At 52.0% G+C, this 22,439-nt stretch overlaps 1 protein-coding gene across 2 annotated transcripts in view; it reads right to left on the bottom strand.

Annotated features, from left to right (window-relative positions):
* The window catches only part of KANK2 (KN motif and ankyrin repeat domains 2), an 85,076-nt gene that overhangs the window by 59,248 nt on the left and 3,389 nt on the right, over nt 1-22,439 (bottom strand). For both annotated transcript variants that reach the window (XM_015405389.1, XM_015405390.1), the window contains exon 2: nt 14,613-14,741. The gene's annotated coding sequence lies outside the window, so the exon portion shown is untranslated. The remainder of the gene's footprint in view (nt 1-14,612; nt 14,742-22,439) is intronic.

The raw sequence follows: 22,439 nt of genomic DNA, 5'->3' as shown, positions 1-22,439 counted from the left end.
GCAGCAGAAGAATTGTTTGAACAGAGTAAAATTCACAGATTTCAAAACAGAGGAGAGGATCACCCTCCTTGCTTGATCTGGGGGCCCTATTCAGTACGACAACGGCATCCTTCCAGTATTCCCGGATCTTTGCCCACAAGCCTGCCTTCAGAGAAGAAGGGAACAGGCAGAAGAAAGCACCAAAGAAACGCCAACGGCAGAACACCCAACAACGGGCACCGACTGAACCCCAACAACCCAGCATCTCTAACTCCAGGTCACTTGTGAACAAGCTGAAAAGCACCAGTCCCATCCATCCACTACGGGAATGAACCATTTATTCCTACTCTCCGCTTCATCTTTTTAAGCCAGTTTCCAATCCATAAGAGGACTTGTCTTCTTATCAAATGACTCTGAAGTTTGCTCAGGAGTCTTTGGTGAGAGACTTTGTCAAAAAGCCTTCTGGAAATCCAAATCAACAATAACTACCAGCTCATCCCTGTCCACATGTTTACTGACACTTTCAAGAACTCTTAAAGGTTAGTGAGATAGGACTTACCTTTGCAGAAGCCAGGCTGGTTTTTACTCAGTGGGGCTTGTCCTTCTATAGCAGGAGTGGCCAAACTGTGGCTCGGGAGTCACATGTGGCTCTTTCACACATATTGTGCGGCTCCCGGCAGGGCAGCTGGGGAAGTGAAGGGAAGGCATGCTTCTTCTCCCTCCCTCCCATCCATCTATTTGCTCTCTTTGTTTCTCTTTCTCTCTCTTTCCACCTTTCATTCTTTCTTTCCACCTCTCTTTTTCTCTCTCTCCTAGACAAATAAATATAATTGGACAAATAAATATAATTACCAATGTCTGTTTTAACCCCTTTTGTTTTTATCTTTGGCAGTTTTATTTAATGTTAGTAAAAAGCAAATTTGCTCAAAGACAAGTTCTAAGTATGTTGTAAAGTTGAAAAATTTAAAATAAAAATAAAGTTATTTTTAAAAAGCAAATTTGTATGTTTCCGATAAAAACGTGTGGGTTATATTTGTTCATGTCTTGCGGCTCTCAGTCAAGTGACGTTTATTCTACGCGGCTTTTATGTTGAGCAAGTTTGGTCAGCCCTGCTCTATAGGCTTGACAATTTTATCTTTAATAATGGTTTCCATCCATTTACCTGGAACAGCCATTAAGCTAACGAGCCCAGATCCCCCGGGGCCACTCTCCAGTCCTCTGGCACAGAGAGGGACAAACTGCATGTCTCTGTCAGAAGATCAGCAGTTTTACTTCTGAGTTCCCAGAGAGCCCTGGGACGGAGACCATCTGGCTGGAGTGATTTGTTAGTTTGCAAAGTGTCTATAAATTCTAGAACTTCCTCCCTTGTCACCACTATTTGCCCCCCAGCTCCACATCCTCCCCTGGTTTCCGCTTCTGATGTATCTGAAGAATTCTTTATTGGTGGTCTTTATGCTTTTAGCAATATTTTCCCCAATAATTCTTTGCATCCTTAATTCCTTGCATGCAGTTATTTTGTGCAAGTATGTTTTCTTTTTTCTGTTTGGCTTGTTTACCTTCCAGCTTCTGAGGAGGTCTTTTTCATTCTACTAGCTTCCTTCACACAGCTTGTCAGCCATGCTGGTGACCTTTTGGACTTTGTACATTCTAAGAGGCCTATTGTGCATGGATGTTTTCCTTCACTTTCACCATGCACGTCCGTTGGGTTTTCTTTGTCATTCTGCATTGATTTTCCTTCCGTCAGTGCTCCATTCACTTTCTGGTCACTGTTTCCCGGGGTTTTCTGAGAGTGCTTTTGTGCCAATTTTCCCCTTGTTTTGCTTCAAAGCCAAAGGTACTTCTAAAGTGTACAGATTATCTGGGATTTCCACCATGTGCCCTTTTGCTGCCCCTCAACGGTCACTCCCCCCGCCCACATCAAGGCCGTTCCGCCCACTCTGCACCTTCCACCACCCCCTTCATCGGTGTACAAGCGCCATTTCCCCCTTGTTTTTAATTAATTCTTTTTTTTTGAGCCCCCGGAGGGGATTTTTTATTAATTTTTTATCACTACAAAAAACTACAACAGAAAAAAAGGGGGGGGGAAACTACACATACAGGAGAAAGTAAAGTACCCACTACTATCTAAAAACCCAAGAGAGGAGATCCTCCAACTAGCTTTGCTACATCAAGTCTTTTCATTGTTGTTCTGTTTATAAACTGAGTCAAACGTTTAAAACCTTTTACCCTCAACGTTTACATTTAACTGCCCAATAACAGTACCCCCCAATCATCCCCAAGTACCAAAGTTCTCAAAGGCACCAATCAGAGTCCTTCAGCCTTTACTTCTTCTTTTCCCTTCTTTTCCGCAACTTGTAGGGACTTTTCGGGGCTGCTGCCCCCTGCTCAGACAAAGAGTCCTCGCCAGAAGAACCAGTCTCCAGCTCGCCACTGGATCTACTGCCCTCTTCTTTTTTCCCATCCTCTGACCTTCCCAGCTGTTCCTTTAGGAATTCTTGAGCTTTCAGAACAGAGTCAATCTTTTCCTTCTTCTCTTTAATCTTGAACGTTACGCATTCTGGAAATAGCCATTTATATCCAATTGAGTTTGTTTGAAGAAAGAGTACAAGTTCTTTATATTTCTTTCTGCGTTGTCTTACTTCAAATGGAATATCCTTTAGCGTTCTAGCAGCATTCTCCCCTGCCTTCAGGGGTGTTGCAGCCACTGCTTTCAGGATAGCATCCCTGACATGCCCCTTCGAGAATCTTATTACAATTTCCCCAGGCAGATTATTTTTCTTTATATATCCTGAATATGACCTATAGGCCACATCCATATCGTTGAGGAACAATTCCGCCTTTATTTCTGTCACTGGGGCAAGTAACTCACTCATAAGTTCTTTAAGATTCTCTCCTCTGTTCTCTGGCACACCCTGGAAGCGCATGAGTCTATCAATATGAGACTATCGCTAGTCTCAGCTCACTGAATAAAAAACATCCAAACATCCAGACGACTGGGGGGAAGTTTAAAAGGAGCTGTGTGAGACTTAGTTCCCTGCTGGAAATGACTTGAAAAGGGGACGAGAGAGGAGGCAAACCTCAGCGCCCCCAGTGCTGCATGCAAACAAAACAAAAGGGGGGGGGGAATCCTCCGTATTGAATAAAATTGACATGAGATGTAAAGAAAGAGAGACACTGGGATGGGAAGCCTAAAGCTTTGAAAACGTTTCCCCCTTTCATGCATTAGTGAATAATGTTTGTGGGGGGGACTATTTTGGCAGTCTCTGGACGCCTAGCATTAAACTGCCGGCTGAGCCACATGGACCTTCAGCAAACCGCCAGACTTAAGAATCGCTTGGGATCGGTCCCTTTGGAGGACAGAGTGCAATCCACACGGGACAAGCTCTAAAAAACTGCCAAGGTCATGACCAGTGCGCAGGATCAAATCAGAGAGTCACAAAGAAAAAAACATGAAAATTTGCAAGGACGGGAAGGAAGTTAGTGTTACTATGCAAAAATACCCCTTCCCGGTTTTTTTCAATTTAGTGGGACAAGGCTAAAAAAGCTCTCCAGAGCTTCTGCCAGTGGACTCCTGCCCCATACAAACTGCAGCCCTGTGTGCAAAGCCTGGTGGAGTTGCAGCCGACTTTGCACAGGTGCGCGCACACACACACACACACACACAGCTGATGATCACAGCTTGCAATGCCAGTGTCAGTGGGTTCTACTGAACAGCCTGTACACTCAACATGTTCCTCTATATTATGAGATCGTGTGACTCTTTCCCATTTTTCACAGTGGATGATAACACAGCGGAGAATCCCCTAGTGCTCAGCAATATAGAAAATGTGGAAAACGGGGCTTCGCAGCTGCTTGTAAGTTTGGGGGCGAAAGTCTATTCAGTGTCTACGTTGGGTTTCCCCCCTTTGCCTGCATTCCTTTCTGTTCCCTTTCATTCAATGAACTAACGCTAAAATGCATGTGCAAATCCTGAACCACGAGGATTTAAATGGAAGGTGCTTGCTGGACGTTACTGTGCAGCTGCAATACGGCAATTGCATAACAAATTTTTAAAGTGTTTGAATGCCACGCCCAACACGTCACAAGTGACGTTCCACCTCAATTTAGAAAATGTGGTTTTTAAATTGTACCTGCAGAATAAATACACCAGAGAAAAAAGAACGGTGCGTAAGGCGGGCACAGAATCCGAAGTCAAGATTAAAGGCCTGCTGCTCTGAACACCTGCAGTGGGGTGTGCGTGCGTCATGGAGCCAGAGCCCCAGGATTGAGGTTTGGAGTAACCCACAACTCAAGGGAGTCGGCCCTCTTGACTGTTCCTTTCAACTTCCTTTTTGCCAGGTTTCTCAGTTTAGAGAAGTTTCTTCTTTTGAAGTCAAATATGACAGTGCTGGAATTCCCTGGCACTTTCCCACATACATATACATGAAATTTGATGCCACTGCAGTCACTGTTTCCAATCTCTGCTTGACTCTCAAGGCTGATTTATGTTACTGGTACTCAGAAACTCACTATCAGCTCAATGTGCGTCCCAAATGCAACCCATGATGCCTATTTCAGCCCCTTGGCTGAAGATGTAGAAAATTTTGCCGGATGAGAACTGGTCCTTGCTGGCAACTGGAACAAGCCATCAAGTCCGCTCAGTCTCTAACCCTAAGGGGGTCACTCTCCTTCATTGCAGCATTTTTGCAAACCGTAAATACACAAACTGGGTATTCCTTTACGGACAATCCAAATGGTTTCACGTCATTACAAAACACTTGAGATGCACTGAAAGCTACGGCATGGGGGTTGGCGTTCCAGAACGCAAGAGGCTGAACTGTCACACTGAACGAGGCAAAAGGAAACTCTCATTGGTCCATTCTTAAAAATCAGGTTACAGAAGAAAACTAGAAGAACTTCCCGTTATCAGGAGGAAGTTTGGAACTTCAGGCATGAAGCAAAGCACAAGACGACCTAATTTACACAGTCAGGGTTACGAACATGGAAACACAAACATGGTCACACATCTAAGACACACATTGTGGGCTGCGCCCCTCCATCTAGGGGACCAGGTGCAAATGATAACCAGCTCAAAGTGCGCTTGCCAGGCAGGTGCAGACTTCCGTCACCCTTCACACATGGCAACGGGTCTCTCCAGAGGGCAAAAGCCATCCAGGAGCTCCAAGGGCAGAGACCATCTCGGTGCAGCTGGCACTGCTGAAGAAGGAGTTGCAAAATAGCCAACCCACGAGCCAGCGGGGCTCTCTCGCCGGATCCTTTGCTGATCTCCTGACACCTCCTCTACCCATTTTACTGAATGAAGAATTGGGGAGGGGGGTTTCCACCATCCTGAGGCTTAGCACGGGGTTGCTCCCAACGTCACAGACAGACCCTACAAACTGCAAGTCATCCCAGCACGTTTCACCTATTGGTCAAGATCACAAAATACGCCCTGTGAGTTCTCACAAACCATTATCTCATTTGTAGTGACATAGGCAGAGATCAGGCAAGCCGTAGGCCTCGGTGGCTATCTACCTACTTAAAATATTCATATGCTCGACTCAGAACACAGGGCAGGTAGCAACAATATATGATGCAATGAAACTATATACAATCACACAGTTAAAAACACTGAACATAAAAATAATAAGTATGAATGATATGAATGATATCATTTGGAGTACTGCGTACAGTTCTGGTTACCACGCCTCAGAAAGGATATTATAGCATTGGAAAAAGTGCAGAAAAGGGCAACTAGAATGATAAAAGGGTTGGAATTTCCCTATGAGGAAAGGTTAAGGCGCTTAGGGCTCTTTAGCTTGGAGAAACGATGGCTGAGGGGGGACATGATCGAAGTTTACAAGATTATGCACGGGATACAATAGGTGGAGAAATAAGTCCTTTTCTCCCTTTCTCACAATACAAGAACTCGTGGGCACTCCCTGAGATGGCTGAGCAGTCGGGTTAGAACAGATAAAAGGAAGTCCTTCTTCACCCAAAGAGTGATGAACACCTGGAATTCACTGCCACAGGAGGTGGTGGCAGCTACAAGTATGGACGGCTTCAACAGGGAACTGGATAAACATCTGGAGCAGAGGTCCCTCAGTGGCTATCAGCCACAATGTATAGATAAGAACTCTCAGTCTGGGGCAAGGGATGCTCTGTGTTCTTGGTGCTTGGGGGGGGGAGTGGGACTGGATGGGCCTTTGGCCTGATCCAACATTGGCTTCTCTTATGTTCTTATGATATGCCTGCTACACTGAAATCACCAATCTAAAAACACCTTATACACAGCTAGAAATGCATTCTCTTTTTCCAAGGATTCATCTGTACAATACGGGTTGCACAAGCCATGTTGGGCCACCATCTCACAGACACACGATCGCCTTTTAAAAGCCTTGGTTCGCTTGGTGCGGGTTGGAGCACTGTGAGGAGAGGCCAAGGTCTTTCCACCTTCCCTCCTGCCCCATTTCCCCCAGTGGAAACAGCTGCAGGGACTGCTTGCCCCTTTCCCAAGTCACAAGTGTCCAGGGGGATCATGCAGTCAAGGACATGTGGAACTCACAGAAGCTGCAAACAAGCCCCCCCCCCCCGCCATTTCTGGGGGTTGAAACAGCACAGGAGAGAAGCCTGAAGCCCCCCCTCCCCTCTCACAGCAGCCAGTGCTTTTAAACGGTTTTTAGAGGTGAGTTCCCCAGAGTACAACCTGACTGAGACATGTTGGGGGCAATGCTCCCTCTAAGCTGTTGAGTCTTGTGAGCAAAAATTCTACTTTGTGAGCTACTGGTATTAAAGTTGTGAGTGAGCCATTTGGCTACTGCATAAATTAGTTTGCTCTGAAGCCGTCCCTTCCTGAGCGGAGATAAAAAACGTGTGAGCCGGAGGCTAAAAAACTGTGAGCTAGCTCACGCTAACTCAGCTTAGAGGGAACACTGGTTGGGGGCTCTTGTCCTCTGTATTAATTAAGTGAGCCCCCCCTGAGTCATACTACCCCAAAGGAATTCACTCCGGAAGAATTCTGTTTGGTAGCCTCTCCCCAGGAAGGCAGGGGACTGGAAGCTGCTGTTCTGCACCCACGTGGGCTGGCTGGCAGTCCCTGGAACAGGATTCCGCCTGGGTCACTGGCTGCCGAGGAGACAAAAGACCCCACTGAGAAGAACACGCAGGGAGAGGGCGGCGGTCCTGCAAACAGGTGGGTCTGGGGTCCTGAAGGGCTCTTGAGTGGGGGGCACCACGGCTGGACCCGGAAACCAACAGGCATCCAAAAGGGCAAGTCTGTGGGGGATGCAAATGCTGGAACTGGAGCACAGAGCCCATCGCTTGGGGGGGGGGAAGAATTAAAATCCAGATTTCTGCCTCACTTTCTTAAACACACACACACACACACATACACACACACGGTTTAAAGATTCTGAACCCGTGCTGGGAATAATCCGTGGTGGAGCCCAGCGGGGGTGGATCCAGGCTGAGTGGGAGAGAAGGGAGGAGAGTTGGGAGGCGGAGGAGTGAGGCCAGCCTTCGCTTCTCTTCCAGCAAGTCCCAGGAGCAGGGGAGAGCGCTCTGGAGCAGCAGTGCAGGGGGTCTCCCGCCCTAAGGCCGGCTGGGCCCGCTGGGCACTGTGCTCCCCCCTCCTCTTCCCCAGTAGCCAGCATGCTGCAATGCCACAGGTGAAATGGGCACCACGATGCAAACGGAATGATCTTGAACCTGTTGTTATTTCTCAAGGTTTGTTTGTTTATTTATTTAGACTTGTGGGCCCCCCTTCCCCACGAGCCCTGGGGGCGGCTCACATCAATAAAAACACAATAATACCTGACTAAAACAGCATTAAAATCCAACAGCCACAGTAAAACAGCACAATCCTAGATGGAGATGAATTTCCAATACCCGCTTGCCCCCCTGGGTTAAGTGAAATGCGGGGCGGGGGGGGCGGGATTTGAGAGCACCAGGCTGTCGCTGCCCTCAACCAAATGCCCGGCGGAACATCTCTGCCTGGCAAGCCCTATGGGGAAGGGTAACAGATCCCGTATCTGTGCTATCGAAAACCTCCCTCTTCCCCCCCCCGCCCCCAGTGCTGACCGAAAGGGGGGGGGATATATTCTTTGGAAGAAAACCTAGAAGCAGAGTTTTAACCCCTTTGCCTAACCCCTTGAAGCTGGGGCCTCGGTTCTTAGTATAAACCCATCACCACTACAAAACGCTCTCTTGGATACCAGAAGTGTGGTGGTGGTGGGGGGGGTTTGCAAGGGAGATGGAGGCATGTGATCCCCCACACACACACTCACCGGCCCTTTCCTTTCAGCATCCGGCTGAATGTTATTCGCTTGGGAAAGCAGCCAGGCTGCATGAGGGAGATTCTAAGTGATCCATTCACACACAAGACTATCAAGAGAACAGATCTTCAAGGACTTAAGCGTAAAGCTTGGATAACTGGCGAGAACCAGAAGGCGGATCACCAGAGGCGGAACGTGGGGCAAAAAACCTCACTGTGGTGGTGGAAAGTGCCGTCGAGTCACAGCTGTAAGGTTTCCAAGGCAAGAGATGCTGCTGAGAGGTTTTCTTAGGATGCATGAACAATCTTAGGATGCAAGACTCGGTCTAACGGGTGGGAATTTCAAGGGAGTCGATATACCGGCTGAATATCCGGAGAAACGTCCTGACTGTCAGAGTGGTTGAGCAGTGGAACGGGCTGCCTCGGGAGGGGGTGGAGGCTCCTTCGCTGGGTGTTTTCAAGCGGAGGCTGGATGACCCTCTTTCGGGTCTGTTGTGGGGCCATCTTTCGGCTGTGCTCCTGCAGAGTGAAGGCCAGGGGTTGGACTAGATGGCCTGCAAGGTCCCTTCCAACTCTAGCATTCCATGGTTCTATGAGAGGTGGGGGTTCGCCGTCGCCTGCCTCTGCGTGGCAACCCTGGTCTCCCTCAGTGGTCTCCCACCCAAGCACTGAGCCAGGGCCGACCCTGCTGAGCTCCCGAGGTCTGACGGGATGGGGCTAGCCTGGGCTGTCCAGCTCAGAGCCCATGCAGCTGACCGAAGGATATTTAGTGCTCCTGGCATTAGCTGCAGACAAGGCACCGGACTGCTGCCGCTTAGGGCCATCTACGGGACCGTCTCCTCCGGCATGTCCCCGGGAGGGAGAGCCCCTTGTGCTCTACTGAGGACAATCTGCTGGTGATCCCCGGCCCCAGGGATGTCCGGCTGTCCTTGGTCCTGGCCCCGACCTGGTGGCACTCGCTGCCAAACGACACACCAGGGCCCTGCTGCGGGATCTTATGCCATTCCTCGGGGCCTGTAAGGCAGAGATATCCCGCCAGGCGTTCGGTGGAGGGCAGCAACGGTTTCTTCCCTGGCTGGCACCCTCCCTCCCTCCCCACACCCCCGGATTGCTGCCATGAGTCCCCTCTCCCCCTGCCCAGAAACTGGCCCCCAGAGTCCAGAACTGGGGTAGATGTTTCCAGGACGCCATCATCACAGAGCCACCTAATTGGGTCTTTAGTTTTATTAAATTGTTCTCTAGAATTTTAATGTTTTATATGTTTTTATGGCATTACACCCTTATGTACATGGCCCAGAGCCTGGCGTAAGCTGGGGTAGGGCGATTAACAAATTTTAATAATCATCATCATCATCGAATATCATTGTTCCCACACATGAATTTGGGCCTGACATTTTCCCAAGGCCGCCTACCCTTCGTATTGGGCTCCAGTGGCTCACGTGAGAGTCGACGGGGTGGTCCCTGATGCACAAATCTGTGCCCCACGTGCTCCCCCGGGGCCGAACTGGAAACCCACAGGCAGAGTCCAGCGAGCCATATGAATATCTGTTTATTGCAACTGAAACAGGGAATACAGGGCTGAGCACCTCAGCACTTCAGCCATCCCAAAGCCGTATTCTGCCATAACCTGGAAGGGCAGAAGGTCTTCTACCCCAACTGACATCACATATAATTTACACATCCAGGAATCTCTAATTGGTGCCAAGCAGGTAACATCGTGGACGCATCATCTGACTCTTAACTTCTCTACTGGTCTCTCCTGATACTGGTCGTGTACGTCAGTGACTGCGTTGGCTTATCTGGTCTTTGGAACTATGGGAAGCATTAGAGAACACGGGGAAGCTCTCTGGCCTCAGCGAGGCTAGCCTCCCTCCTCCTCACAACCTTTCTGTAAGGGAAGATCTTGTCTCACTAACCTGTTAGTGTTCTTTGAGGGGGTGAACAAACATGTGGACAAGGGGGATCCAATAGATATTATTTACCTTGACTTCCAGAAAGCTTTTGATAAAGTTCCTCATCAAAGGCTCCTAAGTAAGCTCAAAAATCATGGGATAGAAGGACAAGTCCTTTTATGGATCAAAAACTGGCTAGTTCATAGAAAACAGAGAGTGAGTATAAATGGGCAATTTTCTCAGTGGAGGGTGGTAAGCAGTGGGGTACCGCAGGGATCAGTACTTGGTCCACTGCTTTTTAACTTGTTCATTAATGATTTGGAGATGGGAGTAAGCAGTGAAGTGGCTAAATTTGCGGATGATACAAAGTTGTTCAGGGTGGTGAAAACCAGTGAGGATTGTGAGGCACTCCAAGGGGATCTGTCAAGGATGGGCGAGTGGGCGTCAACATGGCAAATGGGGTTCAATGTGGCCAAGTGCAAGGTGATGCACATTGGAGCCAAAAATCCTAAATATAAATACACATTGATGGGGTCTGAACTGGCAGAAACTGAGCAAGAGAGAGATCTTGGAGTTGTAGTGGATAACTCACTGAAAATGTCGAGACAGTGTGTGACTGCAATAAAGAAGGCCAATGCTATGCTGGGGATTATTAGGAAGGGTATTGAAAACAGATCAGCCAATATAATAATGCCCCTATATAAATCAATGGTGAGACCTCATTTGGAATACTGTGTGCAGTTCTGGGCACCACACCTTAAAAAGGATATTATAGCTTTGGAAAAAGTGCAGAAAAGGGCAACTCGAATGATAAAAGGGTTGGAACACTTTCCCTATGAGGAAAGGTTAAAGCGCTTAGGGCTCTTTAGCTTGGAGAAAAGACGACTGAGGGGTGACATGATCGAGGTTTATAAGATTATGCATGGGAAAGAGCAGGTAAAGAAAGAGGTACTTTTCTCCCTTTCTCACAATACAAGAACTCGTGGGCACTCCATGAAACTGCAGAGCGGTCGGGTTAGAACGGATAAAAGGAAGTACTTCTTCACCCAAAGAGTGATTAACACATGGAATTCACTGCCACAGGAAGTGGTGGGTGCTACAAGCATGGACGGCTTCAAAAGGGAATTAGATAAGCATATGGAGCAGACCTCCTGATGGCACCTGGTATTTCTGGCCACTGTGTGACACAGAGTGTTGGACTGGATGGGCCTTTGGCCTGATCCAACATTGGCGTCTCTTATGTTCTTATGTTCCCCCCCCCCCGTGAGGATCAGAACAAAGCAGGGATGCCCCCCACTGCCCGTCCTGTTTGCCCTGAAGACCGAGCCCCCCCCCCGACAAACTCCGCTTAACTGCGGATGCTGTGGCTCTTGGCTTCAGATCCTAAAACCACTCTACTGGAAAACCCCGAAAATCTGAGACCCTAAATGTTACAGCTCCTTCACAACCACAAGCATCTTTATGTCAAACATAGCCTTTTAAATGGCCAGGTGACCCACAGAAACCACTTAGGTATCTCGATTTCCACTGACTGTAAATCTTCAGTTACACTAAAATACACCCCAGTATGTACAAAAATTAAAGCAGACCTGGACAGTGGGAACAGAAAGCAATTTCCTTGGAGGGACCGAAATGCTGCTGTGCAACCGGATGTTCTCTCCTGCACTCTTTTCTCATTCCGGTCTCTCCCCATGTACTCCCCCCATGTACCCGCGTATGCTGCCAAGTGGCACAGACTTATTAATGATCAGAACCAACGGGTTGAAATTAAATCAGAAGAGTTTTTGGCTAAACATTAGGAAGAACTTCCTGACTGTTCGAGCGGCTCCTCAGTGGGACAGGCTTCCCCGGGAGGCGGTGGGCTCTCCTCCTTTGGAGGTTTTCAGACAGAGGCTAGATGGCCCCATCTGACAGCCATGCGGGTTCCGTGAACTGAGGCAGATCACGAGAAGGGAGGGCAGGGAGGGTTGCAGCCTCAGGGCTTAGTTCTCATGGCCCTTTCTTACACGCCCGGGGAAACGCTGATCGCCACGTTGGGGTCAGGAAGCCATTTTTCTCCAAGCCAGTTTGGCTGGGGAACCTGGAGCATTTTTGTCATCTTCTGGGCATGGAACAGGGGTCACAGGGTGTGTGTGTGGGGGGGGGAGGTACTTGTGACTGTCCTGCATTGTGCAGGGGGTTGAACTAGATGACCCTGGAGGTCCCTTCCGACGCTATGATTCCGTGACTGAAGACCAAGCACTCCTTTTAAAAGGGTATTTGCTGGGGAAGGGGTATAAGAAGCAAGTACGGACCACTTCTGCATGGAGAGGTCCATTCAAGGCATGTCACAAAATTAAGCCAATCACGGGTGACACAAACCCCCTCTTGACCCCAAACTCTTGCTTCTGAACTGCAGCAGGAAGAGCAGACTTTTCTTGTCCATCCAAGGAGCTTATCGGATTCCTGCTAAGTGCTGCCATATTTTGTGTGGCCCAACAGGGTAAGCCCCCGTGTTCCCCCTCCCTCAGTCTGGATGCCAGGAAATGGCTGTGGGGACGCATCCTACCCCTATAGCCTACCGTTTCACGGAGCCGAGACTTATTTTATTTAAATATTTATGCCCCACCTTCCGCATTCGTTCAAGTCTGAAGCCTTCCTACAATCTAGGCAGACTTCCTCCAGAGGAAGAAGAGGCATCGGCTTCAGAGGAAGACTACCTGGAGGGTGGTTGGATCCACCACATTACATACAAAGTCACGGACCAAGTAACGGCGGCCAGGGTTTTTGCGAAAGGCTGCCACAACCTTTTTGGAAAGACAGGTGCCCTTTATTGCTTATGCTGATAAAAACAAATACATCACGCAAAGGACAGAGTTATATTACAATGTATATCTGCTGCAATAACAGAGTCTAACTGAGAAGGAAACCTCCTCAGGAAACAATCCATATACAAAAGAACCTCCTCAGGAAAGCTCCTCCATTAGCATGTTTTCACAGCCCGGGGAACTCCTACAAGATAATGACTCAGCCCTACCCCACCTTCCTGAGTAGATATTAATTACCTGCCTACCATTTTGCTTCTCACCTTGACACCAAGAGTCCTCCCTCTTTCTGTGTTATACCCCTGAGGATGCCAGTCACAGCTGCTGGCGAAACGTCAGATCCTACAATACCAAAACCACGGCCACACAGCCCGGGAAATCTGCAACAGCTAATGAACTCCGGCCGTGAAAGCCTTTGATAACATATAGTGTTAGAAAAGACTTTACAAATGTTCCACCCAGCAGGGAAATGGTGTTTATTTTTTTAAATGCTTGTTAATTCAGCTTCTCGGGGCCTGCACTGGCCTGTGCTGATTGTGGGTAAGGGTTCCTTTAAGGTGCACACAGAATCTGTGCTTAACATTATAGGGGAAAGGCTCAGTGGCAGAGCCTCTGCCTGGCACTCAGGAGGTCCCAGGTTCAGTCCCCAGCAGCATCTCCAGTTAAAAAGGACCAGGCAGGAGGTGATGGGAAAGACCTCCACCTGAGACCCTGGAGAGCTGTAAAGAGGGGCTGTGGCCCAGTGGAAGAACCTCTGCTTGGCATGCAGAAGGTCCCAGGTTCAATCCCCGGCATCTCCAGTCAAAAAGGACCAGGTAGGAGATGATGGGAAAGACCTCCGCCTGAGACCCTGGAGAGCTGTAAAGAGGGGCCGTGGCTCAGTGGCAGAGCCCTGTTTGGAATGCAGGAGGTCCCAGGTTCAGTCCCCAGTGGCATCTCCAGTTAAAAAGGGCCAGGCAGGAGGTGACAGGAAAGGCCTTCCTCTGCCTGAGACCCTGGAGAGCGGCCTCCAGCCTGAGTAGGCAAGACTGACAGAAAGGTCTGACTCAGGAGAAGGGAGCTTCGTGTGAAATCCCCTCTGTAGCCTCCCCCTGGACTCAGGCGACCCCCTTTTTGTGGTACTCCTGCTAAGGATGGTTTCCCAGGCGACCTTATTTATGGTATCAATGTGTGGGCCTGTTTTCCTTTTCTGTGGGACGAGCCCTTTTTTGCAATAAAATCCCAGTTGAAAGAATACCGCACATTCCGCTGGGCAGGAGGGTGTCGGCCTGGCCGCTCTCCGGCAAATGCAGCTTCCCAAGGACAAGGCCGCTGTTGCTGAGGGTCCAGCCTGGCCTGGGCAGGAACGGGGCCTGGCCTCACCACAAGGGACAGCAGGAGGGAGCAGGCCGACCAGCCTTTGACTGCCCCAGTCCCACCGCCTGAACAGTAGTCTAGCCTAGCAGACAGAAGACAGTCACCTTTTCCAGGAACGCGTCCCGGACAAGAGAGTCACACCCTTTCTCTGCACAGCAGGCCTGCTAGAAACAAGCACACCAGTGGAGGACGGTTTGGGCACAGCCACACACTTTGTAGTCACAATACTAGCATGCTTTCGCTGCTCGCTTCCCCCCCCCCCAGAAGGCAACAGAACCACCTCCCACTTCTAGGGTCCCGGAAGAATTCCAGACCGTGAGCGTTTCTCACCCCTCAGTCAGTGCCGCGTCTCGCTCCCTCGGCTTCCACTTGGAGAGATGAAGCCCCCTGCGGCTCCCACATGTTCCTCTCTCTCGACATCTCCGCTTTTGCAAACGGCCGGGTCAGTATGTTGTTGATCTGCAAGACAAAGTGGAAAGGTCATTCTGGTTCTCCACAGTTGGCGTCCAGAGGCAGCACGGACAAGGCACTATGGGGGCATTCACTCCTGACTGACCACCCCCACCCCCCACCCCCATCTGTGCTTCTCATTGCTTTGCAGGCGAGCAACGACCACACCCTTCTAGATACAGGTCCAGGAATGAAGAAAGGCCACGCTCACTGCTCCACAGGCCTGTTCCCGGCCCTGATGGAGCCACAGTAGACTTACGGCGACCCTGGAGGGCTTTTAAGGCAAGAGGCCCCCGCCTGCCTCCCTGTCATGACCCTGGGGCTCCTGGGTGGTCTCCCACCCAAGGACCCTGCTTAGCGGCTTAGCTGGCAAGACCTGACCAGATCGGGATGGGATAGGCCACCCAGGCCAGGGCCACAGCGCGATAGTCGCCGTGGTAATCGCAGGGCAAACAGTCCAAGACACTCCCCGTCCCATGTGCCCCTGCATCACTTACAGGTCACTGTCTGTCGGTATAAAAATCTGCAACCTCTACCCATAAGATCACCAGAACAGCCCTGCTGGGATCAGACCCCTGAGGGTCCATCTAGTCCGCTACCCTGTTTCACACAGTGGCCAGCCAGCCTCCCCTGATGTTGCCTCCAGGCAGGGGTCATTTCCTGCAGGAGCGCACAGGAGCGGAGCTCCGGCAGTAAGGAGCCCAGGGGGCGGGCACATGCCACAAGCCCCACCCTCTGCTCCCAGCAGCCCTCAATCAGAGCAAGAAGCAGCCAGGTAAGCTGCAGAGCACACCCCCCCCGGGCCCCCGGGCCCAAACAGTCCAGTGGCACCTTTAAGACCAAGTTTTGCTCAGGCACAAGCTCTCCCTCCTCTGCGAGGACAGATCTGCACGTTCCACCCCCCCCCAATAGCTAGCCATCCAAAACAGTCCAGTGGAGCCTGAGCAGTGGGTGTCGCCTTCTGACACACTTATGGCGTTATGAAGACTCCCCTCTTCGGAAGACCTAACGGGGCTCTGCGCCACTATCGTTAACGCTTTATCGGTAGCTCAGATAATCGTGGCATTCCTTTGGTCTGGCCCCTTCAGTGCCGCGTTCACCCTGTCGTGGCTCTCCTGTGACGGGGGGGGGGGGACTTGACCTTGGCTGGGAAAATGATTCTTGCTCTTTCCTCCGCCCCCCCCCCCCCCACGGACGGTTGGTGCCGCTGCTGCTGAGAGATGGAACTGTGGGAAGAAGCCGCTTCTGGGCTCGAGAGGCGCTCGCGAGGGGAGCCTCCGCTCTGTCCAGCTCCTTCAGGGGCCTTCCTCCGGGCTCAGCGGCCAGGCGGCGGGAGGGACCTCCGAGGTGCAGCAAGGAGTGAAACGTGGAGACTAGTTAAATCCTGCGGCAGCCTCCTTCCGGAAGGGGTGGGGAGGTCTAAATTCCAGGTGGGTGGAAGACGGCAAGGTCACATTGTGGTTCTGCATATCCATGGTCATTTCGTGGGAAAAGAGGTGCAGGAGCTCATTAGCATAACTCATTTGCATATGCCACACCCCCTGGCTTCCCCAGGTTCCACCCCCGAACCTCCAGGAGATCCCCAGCCTGGAGCCGGCAACCCACTGGGAAGGCGAACTGCGACGGGGGGATTTTTTCTTTGATGTAGGGGTTTTGTGGAGGAAACCTTGGTGGAACACCCAGGGTGGTGGGGAGGGGGTGGGGTGGGTTGTTACACGAAGCCCACTGAAAGGCAAGAGCCATGGGGGCTGGAACATATCAGAGAGAAGCCCATGTTGGATCAGGCCAGTGGCCCATCCAGTCCAACACTCTTCTGTGTCACACAGTGGCCAGAAACACCAGCTGCCCTCAGGAGGTCCAGCAGTGGGGCCAGGACACCAGAAGCCCTCCCACTGTTGCCCCCTCCCAAGCACCAAGAATACAGAGCATCACTTGCCCCAGACCAAGAGTTCCTATCTAGCCCATGTGGCTAATAGCTGCTGCTGGACCCCTGCTCCATATGCTGATCCAATTCCCTCTTATAAGAACATAAGAAAAGCCAGTGTTGGATCAGGCCAAAGGCCCATCCAGTCCAACACTCTGTGTCACACGGTGGCCAGAAATGCCAGGTGCCACCAGGAGGTCCAGCAGTGGGGCCAGGAGGACACCAGAAGCACTCCCACTGTTGCCCCCCCCCCAAGCACCAAGAAGACAGAGCATCGCTTGCCCCAGACTGAGAGTCCCTATCTATACCTTGTGGCTAAGAGTGACTGATGGACCTCTGCTCCAGATGCTTATCCAGTTCCCTCTTGAAGCTGTCCAGGCTTGTAGCCGACACCACCACCTGTGGCAGTGAGCTCCATGTGTTCATCACTCTTTGGGTTGAAGAAGGACTTCCTTCCTTTTATCTGTTCTGACCCGACCGCTCAGCCATTCCGTGGAGGGCCCACAAGGAGTTCCTGTCTGGTGAGGAAGGGAGGAGCAAAGTCCCCGTGCCCGGCAGAGCTTGCCTGCCCCTTCTTGGGACGGCCTTGTGGAACAGGGCGGACTGAGGCCCCTGCCCAGAACATTTCTGTCAGATCTCTCTTCTCCCCAACCACAGCAGCCGCCTCTGACACAGCCACGGGAATATTCAGAGCCGCCTGGCCTCCACCCTCCTCCTCGCCACCGCCGATGATGGTCAGGAGCCCTCCTCCCTCACCTTCCGACCCCGATGGGAGGCTGCTGCGGGGAGAGAAGGGCCCCCCCCCCCACGCAGCCCCCATCTCCTCTGGCCCAGGGCCCCCCCCCCCGCACTACGGGCAACGTTCTGGCCGAGCCGCGAACTCCCCCCTCTGGGTGCATCCTCCTCCTCCTCCTCCTCCTCCTCCTCCTCCCCTGCGCGGGGGAGCCCATGTGGTCTTGGCCAGGGGTCTTCCCATCCGGGGCTCCAGAGACTCAGCCGCTGCTTCGACTGTCCCCGCTCAGGGCTATTCTTAGCATCTGAAACTGGGGAGTGGAAAGGAGCCAGGGCTTTTGCAGTACAAAGGCCTGCCTGTGCGAGGAGGAAATGGAAAACAGCCTCCAAAAGCTTGAAGTTAAGGAGGACGGGGGAGAGGTTTGGGCAAGGGTGAGGGAGCAGAGGAGCTGGGGGGGGGGAGAGAAACAGATGAGACACACAACAAGGGGGAAAGGAGGGAGGCGGCGGCCGGAGGAGAAAAACACGTCCAGCAGAGGGACGAGGGATGTGGAGCGGCCGCCACGCCCCGCAGGGAGCCAGCATCCCAGCCAGGAGCCTCACTCCTCCGGTGCGCCTGTGAGTCACTCCCGGGCCGCCCCCTCCCCTCCCCTCCCCTCCCCTGCAAGCGGGCCGAGGACCGACCGACCGACCGACCCGCCTGGGAAGGGTGGGGATGCTGCAGGCTGAGCTGGACTCCGGCCTGGTGAAAACTCAGGGGTCCCAGGAGAGTCAAGCCACTCACGTCATGAGTGGAACGTCACGGAACTGCCGGAGAGTTAGCCCACTCCAAACTGGACCTGAATACACATTGCCCCACAGGGGTCTGGTTAAAAAAAATCCCCTCTGTTAAATGTTAGTCAGCGGGCAATTTCTGCATGAATTTAGGATTAATTCACCCATATTGCTTTCCCTCAGCCCTCAGACCTCTGCACGGTCACTTTTAGGACAGGTTTGCCCGTTCTGGCCACAACGCAGGACGTAAAAGCACATCTCCTGGTGCCGCTGGGCCTCTGCCCCGGGCCATATAAATGCCCACACCCAAGGAAACCGATTCACGTAAAAGGACGGTTTCGCTTTAGTAGACCACTTGAAGAGTGGGGGGGGGGGGACCCAGACTTGGAAATAGACAGAAAAGTCTGTAGTGTTGCTAAGAGTGTCTTTTCAATTATATCTCGCTTATAACATCTGGCCTCTTACTTAGATGCTACTGGCCTAGACACACCGATCCAGGCGGCCCTAACTTCCAGACTGGACAACTGGAATGCGCTGGACTGGACTGGACCAGACTGGACAAATGTGATCCGTGGGGCTGCCTTTGAAGGTGTCTTGGAAGCTGCAAACAGTCCAAAATGGAGCAGCAAGACTCCTGCCTGGGGCAGCCCCTCTGGGAACAGAATTCCAGCGTTGTGCTTAACTGCACACGTCACCTGCTTGCTCCCAGGCCCAATTCAAAGTGCTGGCTTTTCACCTTTAAAGCCCTCCATGGTCCTCATACTTCACAAGCCACCTCTCCCAATGCACAAGTTATAATCCCATGTGCAAGTTATGCTCTTCAGAAAAAGAAATAGATTGCCTTAAAGTGTTTCGAGTTGGAACCTTCTTCAGCAGTGTGTTTGGCACAGCAAGAAGCCAGAAGGCCCGTCAACACCAGCAGCACCCTTGCTCAGTTTAGAAAGGCACAGAAACTTGCAGTCCCCTGGGCGCGGAAATGCCTCAAGGGTACTCCCGGTTCCCTTTGTCCAGCTCCTTAGAACTATCCTCCGTGGAAAATGCATAACTGGAGCGTGGCCTTTTACAGCCATAAAACTAACCGTATACCCCCATTCCTTGGCCTACAAAAACACATCCAATTGAATCCCACAAAGAAATGTTGAAACTTTCACAACACCCACATTTGGCCCAAAGAATTGCTTCGGTCTTCTTTTTACCACTCGTTGCATAAGTTTTTTCCACCCTACTGGTACACGGCGCTGCCTGCCTGAGCCACAAGGCAGTCGGAACCCTGGCCCCCGCTGCTCATGCTTAACTGTAATGTTCTTTGGATCAAGCCCGACCGAGTGAGCGTGGGGGAGGAGGGAAATTTTATTCACCCTCTCAGACACACACACACACACACCCTGGAGTTGAGGCTCAGTTTGGCCAAGGGATCTTGGTCAGCTGTATCTCCCACGGCCCTTTCCTCAGAGCAGAGCAACCGATGACTTTAGTTTATACAGAACCCCCAAAACAACATAAGCAGGAGAGCCAGCCACAGCTGCCCCGTGCCAGTCCAGAGGGAAGGGTTCTTGTTGTTCAGTTGCACCATTGAGTCCGACTCTTTGCGACCCCACGGACCAGATCACGGCAGGCCCTCCGGAGTTTGCTCAATGTCGTGTTCATTGCCTCAATAACACCGTCCAACCATCTCATCCTTTGCCATCCCCATCTTCCTTGACCTTCAGTCTTTCCCAGCATCAGGGTCTTCTTCTCCAATAAGAGCCCCATTCTCTTTGGTGGCCAAAGTATCTGAGGTTCAGTTTCATTATCTGGCCTTCCAGGGAACAGTCAGGGTTGATTTCTTTTAGGATGGACTGATTTGATCTCCTTGCAGTCCAAGGGACTCTCAAGGGTCTTCTCCAGCACCATCATTCGAAAGCATCTATTCTTCGGCGCTCGGCCTTCCTTATAATCCAACTCTCGCAGCCATACATGACTAAGAGGGAAGGGGCAGTGGGGTGAAATCCAACCAATCAGGCATTCCCTCTTATAAGAACATCAGAAAAGCCAAATGTTGGATCAGGCCAATGGCCCCTCCAGTCCAACACTCTGTGTCACAAGAGTGGCCAGAAATACCAGGTGCCATCAGGAGGTCCACCAGTGGGGCCAGGACACTAGAAGCCCTCCCACTGTTGCCACTCCTCCCAAGCACCAAGAATAACAGAGCATCCCATGCCCCAGACCGAGAGCTCCTATCTATACCTTGTGGCTAATAGCCACTGATGGAACTCTGCTCCAGATGTTCATCCAATTCCCTCTTATAAGAACATCAGAGAAGCCAAATGTTGGATCAGGCCAATGGCCCATCCAGTCCAACACTCTGTCACACAGTGGCCAAAAATACCAGGTGCCCTCAGGAGGTCCAGCAGTGGGGCCAGGACACCAGAAGCCCTCCCACTAGAAGAACCCCCCCCCCAGGCACCAAGAATACAGAGCATCCCTTGCCCCAGACTGAAGAGTTCCTATCTATACCTTGTGGCTAATAGCCACCAATGGACTTCTGCTCCAGATGTTTATCCAGTTCCCTCTTGAAGCCGTCCAGGCTTGTAGCCGCCGCCACCTCCGGTGGCAGTGAATCCCATGTGTTAATCACTCTTTGGGTGAAGAAGGACTTCCTTTTATCTGTTCTAACCCGACTGCTCAGCAATTCCATGGAGTGCCCACAAGGAGTTCTTGTATGGTGAGTTCTTGCATTGAGTTCTTTTCAAGGCAGAAGTCTGCTGAGGGACAGCAAAGTCTCTAGCCGCTGTGTCCACAGGGGCGGCAGCTGGTTCAGGCACTAAAGATTTCTCCCTCCCAGGGCACGAGAGGTGACCGCCACCTAAACTCCTCCTGGACATCCGGGGGGGGAGGGCGGCGGCGGTTCTGGGAGCATCTCGGAAGCTGCTGCCTGGGGTGGTTCCAGGACCTCTGCCGCCACCACCTCCTCCTCTTCTGAACGCCCAGCTTCCACCCCGCCAGGAGGAGCCGGCGCTGCGGCCCACAGCACAGCCAGAGAACCAACGTGGCCCTGCTGACAAAGTGTCCCGGAGTTGGGCCCAGACACTTCTAATCCCGGTTCAGATTCTAAGAGAAGCCACTCTCTCCTCTCCTGGATCCATAGGTGGACCCTGGCCACGATTCACCTAAGGGAACGGCCCTGCTGTGAGGCAGCCAACCTCTCTGAAGCCCAGGGCTCGTAGGCAAAACCGCAGGAAGGGCCTCGGCCTCTCTACGCCTGGTTCTCTGCCCCTCCGGGATAAGCGGCCGGCCCCTGTGCGAGACGGGCAGGAGGACTAGAGGGGGACGGCTGGTGGGATCCAGCAGGGCCCCTCCAAAGGACTCAGAGGCCAACTGCCCTCTGCACAAGGTGACACCACCCTGCCTCTCCACTGAGATGGCAAAGGGGTCGTCAGGGGGAGAAAGCCTGCCCCCCCCGCTGCCACCACCACCACCACCATGGAACACCACGTGGCCCCTGTTGTTTCAAAAGCAGGACTCTCGGGGGGGGGCTTCAGTCAGGGGAGGCTACAGCCAGCTCCCCCACCCCTCCCCGTTCTCTCAACCCAGGGAGCAGCTTGGGGGGGGGGAGAAATCGCCCACCTCTGCACTCACCCACCTCTGAGAGCCAGTTAGGTGTCATGGTTAAGTGCGCGGACTCTAATGTGGGAGAACCGGGTTTGATTCCCCACTCCTCCTCCACTTGCACCTGGCTGGATGGCCTTGGGCAAGCCGTAGTTCTGACAAGAGCTGTCCTTGAAAAAGAGCAGTTTCTGTCAAGAGCTCTCTCAGCCCCACCTGCCTCCCAGGGTGCCTGTTGTGGGGAGGGGAAGGGAAAGGAGTTTGTAAGCCACTCTGAGACTCCTCTGGGTAGTGAAGGGCCATGGGATATAAATCCAATCTCTTCTTTTACCTCGCAGGGTGTCTGTTGTGGGGAGGGGAAGGGGAAAGGAGTTTGTCAGCCACTCTGAGACACCTTCAGGTAGTGAAGGGCCATGGGGCATAAACCCAATCTCCTCTTCTTCTTCTTCTTCTTCACCATGTCCCAGCATGGGAGAGACACAGCCTTGGAGCCCACCAGGCTGAGGGAGGGAGAGACGGAGGTGGCTCACAACAAGACAAACAGGAACCTGAGACCGCCCGAGGACGGCTCTCTCCCCTGCCCATGGCTTCCGTCTTACCCAAGTTCTCTGGCCAGGGGCGGGCGGGCGGGCACGGGACTCCTTCCGAGCCACAGCAGACTCCCTGCGCATTCAAAACCTCTGGTTCGCACT

Source organism: Gekko japonicus, unplaced genomic scaffold (genome assembly GCF_001447785.1).
Source record: "Gekko japonicus isolate JY-2015 unplaced genomic scaffold, Gekko_japonicus_V1.1 scaffold1211, whole genome shotgun sequence".
NCBI lineage: Eukaryota > Metazoa > Chordata > Lepidosauria > Squamata > Gekkonidae > Gekko > Gekko japonicus.
Note: the sequence above shows the minus strand (reverse complement) of the source record. Positions and strands in the feature narration are given on the sequence as shown.